The sequence below is a fragment of the Papio anubis genome, chromosome 20 (genome assembly GCF_008728515.1).
Source record: "Papio anubis isolate 15944 chromosome 20, Panubis1.0, whole genome shotgun sequence".
NCBI lineage: Eukaryota > Metazoa > Chordata > Mammalia > Primates > Cercopithecidae > Papio > Papio anubis.
Genome location: NC_044995.1, coordinates 4,292,090 through 4,301,223, shown reverse-complemented (window position 1 = coordinate 4,301,223; position 9,134 = coordinate 4,292,090). Strand labels below are relative to the sequence as shown.

The window sequence follows — 9,134 nt, the reverse complement described above, 5'->3', positions numbered from 1 at the left end:
ATATGTGCCTTTTATTTGGAGTATTTAGTGTCAGTTACTTAAAAATATCTTTATACAGTATTTTTAAAATTTCAAACATACATAAAGTAAACATAATGAACCCATATATACCTAACACATAGCTTTAGCAATTATCAACATTCTGCCTTTTTTTTTTTTTGGAAACAGGGTCTCTCTCTGTTACCCAGGCTGGAGTACAGTGGCGCATTCTTGACTGACTGCAACCTCCATCTCCCAGGCTCAAGCGATCCTCCCACCTTGGATCTGTGAGTTGATGTCTTTCATCAATTTTGTAAAATTCTTGCCCAGTAGTTCGTTAGTATTGCTTCCTCCTCATTGTTTTTTTCCTCTCTTCTAGGACTCTAATATGTATTTCTTAGACCTTTTAACCATGATCTGTATGTCTCATATGTTTTTAATGTATTTTCTACCCTATTTCTGTGTAATTTAATCTAGATATTTTCTATTGATCTGTTTTCCAGTGTGTCTAACCTGCTGTGGGACTAATCTACTGAATTTTTATTTTAATTAATTTATTTTTAAGTTCTAGAATTTATATTGGATTCTTCCCCCCTCCTTAGATTCCAGTTCTCTGATGAAATTATCCATCTTTTCATCTATTTTTGGGGAACATATTAATTATAGTTATTTGAAAGCCTATATCTGGGAACTCTAATATCTGGATCACCTTTGGGTACATACTTCTAGTGTATATTTTTTCTCTTGGTTTTCTGTCATTTGGTCTTATTTCCTGGCAAGACTGGTAATTTTTAAATTAAAATATAAAAATTAGATAGTATTATCTTCCCTTGGAAATAATTAATTTTCTTGGCTGGGCGTGATGGTTCATACCTGTAATCCCAGCACTTTGGGAGGCCAAGACGGGTTGATCACAAGGTCAGGAGTTCAAGGCCAGCCTTGTTAATATGGTGAAACCCCATCTACCGGGTTCAAGCGACTTTCATGCCTCAGCCTCCCGACTAGCTGGGATTACAGGTGCCCGCCACTGTGCCTGACTAATTTTTGTATTTTTAGTAGAGATGGGGTTTCACCATGTTGGCCAGACTGGTCTTGAACTCCTGACCTCAGGTGATCCGCCTGCCTCAGCCTCCCAAAGTGTTGGGATTACAGGTGTGAACCATCACACCTGGCTTGTATTCAGCTTTTATAGTTTTTAGTGGGGAGTTAGTCAGCTACTAGCTACTCCATCCATAGTGGCAAGCAAAAGTTTGGGATAATCTTTTTGATGAGTAAATACATATATGTTACTTCCTTAATTGTAACACTTAGCTTACTTCCCATTTTAAATAGAATAACATAAAAACTCCTCACTGTGCCCCAAAGACCATGCATGATCTGCTCTCTTGTACCCTACATCTACTTTTGTGATCTTATTCCCTATTTATCTCCATCAATAACTGCTCTGTCCAGCTTGGCCTCTTTGTTTTTGATCAAGCCAAGCCATTTCCAACCTCAGGACCTTTGCACTTGCTGTTCCCTCAGCCTGAAAGTCTCTTTCTCCAGATTTACCATGGACGGGATTTGCTCCATTACCCCAGTTCAGTCTCTGTGTATGTATCAGAGAGACTACCCTATCTAAGATGAGCTCAGTCCCCTTGGAGTTTCCTTTCTGCCTCATGTTGCTTTATTCTTCACAGCATTTGCCATTGCTTGATAGACATTTATTGTTTCTCTCCCCCACCAAATCTCGTGAGGCTGGGGCATTGTTTTATTCACTGCTTAATCCCCACTGCTTAGAATAGTGTCAGGGGTCTGGGCACATTTGTTCATGCCTATAATCCCAGGACTTTGGGAAGCTGAGGCAGGCAGATCGCTTGAGCCCAGGAGCTCGAGACCAGTCTGGGCAACATGGAGAAACCCCATTTCTACAAAAAAAAAAAAAATTACAAAAATTAGCCGGGCATGGTGGCATATGCCTGTGGTCCCAGCTACTCAGGAGGCTGGGGTGGGAGGATCACCTGAGCCCAGGAGGCAGAGGTTGCAGTGAGCTCAGATCACGCCACTGCACTCCAGCCTGGGCGACAAAGTGAGACTCCGTCCCCCCCCCCCCCCCCCAAAAAAAAATAAACCCCAAAGTCTTATGAATTAACACTTTTTTTCCAGTCAAAAAATCAGGATAATATCAGGGAATACCAGACCTGGTAACTGAGTAGATGCTGGGGGTCTCACCCAAGTGTGTGAAGCCACTGGGAGGAAGACGCTGAAATAGTCTGAGATGTAGTGGTTGTGGGTGGGTTCATGAGATTTTCTTGGGGGAAGCAAGGCCCAGGAGAGAGTGGCCCATCCCCATCCTCTGTTGCTTTCTTTCTCTCTAATTGGGCTAATGCCCAGTTAAGTCTTCAAAGATCTTGAGCACTGAGAGGCTTTCAGGCCCCCTCCTCTATAACATAATAATGTAAAGTGGAGACCAGCTGCTAGTAAAGCACTAAATGCAAAAGGTAAAACTATAAAGTTAGTAAAAGAAAACGTAGGAAAGTATTAATGACTTAGGGATCTCAGAAGGATGAATCATAAGTCAAAAAAATTAATTTGATTATACCAGTATTAAGGGTTTCTATTCATCAAGGATCCCAAGGGCCAAGATCATGAGAGATGAGATGATGGCCCAGCGGAAGATACTTGCAGTGTCTAAAATTGAGCAGAGGCTGGGCATGGTGGCCTACACCTGTAATCCCAGCACTTTGGGAGGCCAAGGCAGGCAGATCACCTGAGGTCAGGAGTTTGAGACTGGCCTGGCCAACAGATTTTGCATTTTGTAGCCGGATGTGGTGGCACATGCCTATAATCCCAACTACTTGGGAAGCTGAGGCAGGAGATTCACTTAAACCTGGGAGGTGGAGGTTGTGGTGAGCTGAGATCATGCCACTACACTCCAGCCTGTGCGACAGAGTGAGACTCCATCTCTATTAAAAAAAAAAAAAAAAATTAAATTGACAAGGGATTAAAAGGTAGGTGATTGAAGGAACTCCTACAAATAAAAAAGAAAAGGGTAACAACCCCATCAGAAAAAAATGACCAAGAATTTACAGAAAAGCAGGCAATTTACAGAAGGGGAAATCCAAAAAACTAACAAATATGTGATAAGGAGCTCAAAAGATTAGTAACCAGAAACGTTCCAATCAAAGCAACAGGAAACTACCCTTTTTAGATTGGCAGACCTCAACAAGCTGAATAATGCTTTATCATTTAGGGTTTGATTAGAGAAGCAGATCCATTGTGACTTATACAGTTGATCCTTGAACAATCAAGTTTGAACTGCAAGGGTCCACTTACACATTATTCAAAAAATATATTGAGGCCAGGTGTGGTGGCTCATGCCTGTAATCCCAGCACTTTGGGAGGCCAAGACAGGAGGATCGCTTGAGCCTAGGAGTTTGAAACCACCCTGGGTAACATATGGAGACCCTGTCTTTACAAAAAAATTTTAAAAAAGAAACAATTAGGGCTGGACGTGGTGGCTGATACCTGTAATCCCAGCACTTTGGGAGGCCAAGGTAGGCAGATCATTTGATGTCGGGAGTTTGAGACCAGCCTGACCAACTTGGTGAAACCTCATCTCTACTAAAAATATAAAAAAAATTAGCCAGGTGTGGCTGGGCGCAGTGGCTCACACCTGTAACCCCAGCTCTTTGGGAGGCCAAGGTAGGAGGATCACCTGAGGTCAGGAGTTCGAGGTCAGCCTGGCCAACATGATGAAACCCCATCTCTACTAAAAATACAATAATTGGCCAGGGATGGTGGCGGGCACCTGTAATCCCAGCTACTCGGGAGGCTGAGGCAGGAGAATTGCTTGAACCAGGGAGGCGGAGGTTGCAGTGAGCTAAGATTGTGCCATTGCACTCCAGCCTGGGTGACAGAGCAAGAGTCTGTCACAAACAAACAAAAAGTTAGTGTATCAAAACTTATGTATACAAACACAGACTATACATGGCACCTTTAAAAGTCGAGAGAAATGTAAACAAACATAAAGATGCAGTATTAAATCATAACTGCATAAAATTCACTGCAGTAAGACTGTACTGCGGTAGTATTTTTGCAGCAACTTTCCATTGCTATTGCAGTGGGCTCAAGTGCTGTGGGTATCTGCTCAAAATGCTGTGTGATGCTAATCATCTTCCAGTGAGCAGTTTGTCTCTTTCCTAAATCGTACATTGCAGTAAAGTGATCTCTTGAGATTATCACATATTTTTCACTGTGTTTAGTGCAATATGGTAAACCTTGAGGAACACCATGGGACCCACATGAAGTGCCACTAATGATGCTGGAAGTGCTCCCAAGAAGCAGAGAAAAGTTACAACATACCAGAAAAAGTTGACTTGCTTGATGTACAAATTGTAGTCTGTAGCTGTAGTTGCCCACCATTTCAGACACACAATTCATCTTATCAACAGAAGGCATAAACTTAGGGTTACCCTAGGTACAGTACACTAGTGTAAATGCAATTTATCTTCCTTACAATTTTTTGTTTTGTTTTGTTTTGTTTTTGAGACGGAGTTTCGCTCTTGTTGCCCAGGCTGGAGTGCAGTGGCATGATTTCGGCTCACTGCACCCTCCACCTCCCAGGTTCAAATGATTCTCCTACCTCAGCCTCCCACATGGCTGGGATTACAGGCATGCGCCACCACGCCCAGCTAACTTTTGTATTTTTAGTAGAGATGGGGTTTCACCATGTTGGTCAGGCTGGTCTCAAAGTCCTGACCTCAGGTGGTCCTCCTGCCTCGGCCTCCAGAAGTGCTGGGGTTACAGGCGTGAGCCACCGTGCCCGGCGATTTTATTTTTTTTTTAACCCTCTCCTAACTTCCTCTGATTTCCTTAGTAACATTTTCTTTTCTGTAGCTCACTTTATTGTTTGCATATAGTATATAATACATATAACACAGTGAGGCATGGTGGCTCACGCCTGTAATCCCAGAACTTTGGGAGGCCAAGGTGGGCTGATCGCTTGAGCCTAGGAATTGGAGACACCCCTGGGCAACATGGTGAAACCCTCCTCTCTACTAAAAACACAAAAATTAGCCAGGTGTGGTTGTGAGAGCTTTACCTGTGGTCCTGGCTACCTGGGAGGCTGAGGAGGGGGGATTGCTTGAACCAGGGAGGTCGAGGCTGGAGTGAGCTATGATCGTGCCACTGCACTCCACCCTGGGTGACAGGGCAAGATCCTGTATCAAAAAAAAAAAAAAAAAAAAAATCCCAGAAAACATATATCATAAAAAATATGTGTTCATCTAGTGTTTATGTAAAGCTTCTGGTCAATAGCACGCTATTAGTCATTAAGGTTTTGGGGAGTCAAAATTGATCTTCAGATTTTTTTCTTCGCAGGGGGTTAGTCCCCTAAACCCTGAATTGTTCAGGGTAAACTGTTTAATAGAATTGTTAATTAACTAATTGCTTTAACAGCTTTATTGAGTCATCATTCACACACCACATAGTTTACCCATTTAAAGTGTATAATTCAGTGGTTTTCAGTATACTCACAGAGTGCTACAATCATCACAATTAATTTTAGAACATTTTCACCACTCCGAAACAAAGCCCCACATCTCTTAGCCATTATCCTTAACTCAACCTTCCTTTCCCTGAAGCCCCACATAACCATGAATCTGCTTTCTGTCTCTGTAGATTTGCCTTGCTAAATAAACTTTATAGGAAGCCATTGGTTTGGACTGAGCTCCTGCACTAGGCCCAAGAGACCAGCGGAGTCACTCATGCTACAGTTCCATGTCAGCAAGCTGAAACTAAATTATCTGACCTCTGAGAATTTAGAGGAGACAGGAGAGAGAGAAATTACAGCCACATCTTCTAGCTAGCATGATAAGGAAGTCCCCTCTGTTTTAACCTTTACAAGTAAAGTAACTTTGTTTGTTTGTTTGTTTGTTTATTTATTTATTTATTTTTGAGACGGAGTCTCGCTCTGTCGCCCAGGCTGGAGTGCAGTGGCCGGATCTCAGCTCACTGCAAGCTCCGCCTCCCGGGTTCACGCCATTCTCCTGCCTCAGCCTCCCGAGTAGCTGGGACTACAGGCGCCCGCCACATCGCCCGGCTAGTTTTTTGTATTTTTTTTAGTAGAGACGGGGTTTCACCGTGTTAGCCAGGATGGTCTCAATCTCCTGACCTCGTGATCTGCCCGTCTCGGCCTCCCAAAGTGCTGGGATTACAGGCTTGAGCCACCGCGCCCGGCCTGTTTGTTTGTTTTTTGAGACGGAGTCTTGCTCTGTTGCCCAGGCTGGAGTGTAATGGCGTGATCTTGGCTCACTGCAACCTCTGCCTCCTGGGTTCAAGCAATTCTTCTGCCTCAGCCTCCTGGGTAGCTGGGATTACAGGCACCCACCGCCATGCCCGGCTAATTTTTTGTATTTTTAGTAGAGACGTGGTTTCACTGTGTTGGCCAGGCTGGTCTGGAACACCTGACCTCAGATGATCCACCCACCTTAGCCTTCTAAAGTGCTGGGGTACAGGCATGAGCCTCCACACCTGGCCACAAGTAAAATAACTTTGAAATAATCAATTGGGGCTGGGCACGGTGTTTCACACCTGTAATCCCAGCACTTTGGGAGGCTGAGGCGGGCGGATCACGAGGTCAGGAGATGGAGACCATCCTGGCTAACATGGTGAAACTCTGTCTCTACTAAAAATACAAAAAATTACCTGGGCATGGTGGTGGGTGCCTATGGTCCCAGCTACTCAGGAGGCTGAGGCAGGAGAATCGCTTGAACCCAGGAGGCAGAGGTTGCAGTGAGCTGAGATCGCACCACTGCACTCCAGCCTGGGCGACAGAGCGAGACTCCATCTCAAAGGGAAAAAAAAAAAAAAAAAAAGAGGTATTCAAAACGAATCTGAAAGGATAGTTTGATGACAGATAATTGTTCTGTAATAAAAAATTTAAAAAAAAAATGAAAAAGAAACGTAATCCCTGGCCGGGCACAGTAGTTCACGCCTGTAATCCCAGCACTTTGGGAGGCTGAGGTGGGTGGATCACTTGAGGTCAGGAGTTCGAGACCAGCCTGGCCAACATGGTGAAACCCTGTCTCTACTAAAAATACAAAAATTAGCTGGGTGTGGCAGCAGGAGTCTTTAATCCCAGCTACTCAGGAGGCTGAGGCAGGAGAATCACTTGAACCCGGGAGGTATAGATTGCAGTGAGCCGAGATCGTAAACCACCCTTCTCTGCTCGGCTCATGGGAACACTCATTCTACTTTACAGAATGAGGTACTGCCCTATTCTAGAATTGCAAATAAAAGCCAATGTGGGCCGGATGCAGTGGCTCACGCCTTTCATCCCAGCACTTTGGGAGGCCAAGGTGGGTGGATCATGAGGTTAGGAGTTTGAGAACAGCCTGGCCAATATGGTGAAACCCTGTCTCTACTAAAAAATACAAAAATTAGCCGGGCATGATAGTGTGTGCCTGTACTGTAGTCCCAGCTACTTGGGAGGCTGAGACAGAAGAATCTCTTGAACCTGAAAGGCGGAGATCACGCCACTGCACTTCATCCAGCCTGGGTGACAGAGCAAGACTCTGTCTCAAAAACAAAACAAAACAAAACAAAACAACACAATGTGAGGATACAGTGAGAAAGCAGCCATCCTCAACCCAAGGAGAGAGGCCTTAGAAGCAGCCAAACTTGGCCGGGCGTGGTAGCTCATGCCTGTAATCCCAGCACTTTGAGAGGATGAGGCAGGCAGATCACCTGAGGTTGGGAGTTTGAGACTAGCCTGGCCAACATGGTAAAACCCCATCTCTACTAAAAATACAAGAATTAGCTGGGTGTGGTGGTGAGCACCTGTAGTCCGAGCTACTTGGGAGGCTGAGGCATGAGAATCACTTGAACTTGGGTGGCGGCGGTGATCGTAGTGAGTTGAGATCATGTCACTGCACTCCAGCCTGGGCGATAGAGCAAGACTCTGTTTCAAAAAATAAAAAAAAAAAAAAAAAGGGCTGGGCATGGTGGCTCAAGCCTGTAATCCCAGCACTTTGGGAGGCCGAGACGGATGGATCACGAGGTCAGGAGATCGAGACCCTCCTGGCTAACACGGTGAAACCCCGTCTCTACTAAAAAAAAATACAAAAAACTAGCCGGGCGTGGTGGCGGGCGCCTGTAGTCCCAGCTACTCAGGAGGCTGAGAGAGGAGAATGGCATAAACCCAGGAGGCGGAGCTTGCAGTGAGCTGAGATCCGGCCACTGCACTCCAGCCTGGGCGACAGAGCGAGACTCCATCTCAAAAAAAAAAAAAAAAGTTGACTTGCATTCATTGTACTCACTGTTGGGTTCCTGAGTGTGTGAGTCTATGGGGTGATCCAGCGCTCAGCTTGGGCCTCAAGGGAGAGAGTACATGCCATGTCCGGGTCCTAGATGGGACTCAGCACTGGGGAGGATCAGATCAGCCTTCTCCTTGATGGGTCATGACGGAGGATTCTCAGAGGGGACAGGAAATGCTCTGGGGAAGGGCAAAGTGGACAGACCACCAAAGGCAAGCTCTGTGAGCTTCCAAGTTTGGACGAGGCATCAGGCCTGGAAGTGAGGGAGTTTGGGGTGGTGAGCAGGGAGGGTCAGATAGAGGGACAAAGAGAGAAATAGCAAGTTGGAGGTAGAGTCCTTCCATTGGGGTGAGTCAGGGAATGAGAAGATGAAGACTAGGATAGGCGGGTGTGGACACAACAGAGTCGAGGCTGGAGATGACATGGGAAGGACCTGAGTGGGGCTGGATAGTGGTCCCCCAAAGATGGTCACCCTCTAATTCCTGGAACCTGTAAGTATGCTGTCCAGGAAGGTCCAGTCCAATCACATGAGCCCTTCAAAGCAGAGGACTGTCTCAGCCAGAAGAGGAAGGTATACCAGAGATGGGACACAAGGGGAAGTCAGAGTCCCGCCATGACACTGGGCTGTGGCTCTGGGATGTCAGGTGCACCTGCAGTAACCGGAGAGAGGCCTCTTGGAGCTAAGGGTTGGTGGCCCCCAGCTGACAGCCAGTGAGAACATGGGGACCTCAGTCCCACAAGCCCAGAATTCGATTCTGCTGAAAATCTGAATGAGCTTGAAAGAAGCTTCTTCCCAGAGCCTCCCAGTGAGAGCTCGGGTGGCTGACATCCTGTGAAACCCAGAGGTGAGGGCCGGTG

At 45.7% G+C, this 9,134-nt stretch overlaps 1 long non-coding RNA gene across 1 annotated transcript; it reads left to right on the top strand.

The window, feature by feature from the left end:
- The first annotated feature begins 226 nt into the window (after positions 1-226).
- LOC108583201 lies at positions 227-5,885 on the top strand. The gene is made up of 2 exons (XR_001897551.1): positions 227-266; positions 5,641-5,885. It is a non-coding gene; the product is annotated as an uncharacterized LOC108583201 (long non-coding RNA).
- Positions 5,886-9,134: the final 3,249 nt, after the last annotated feature.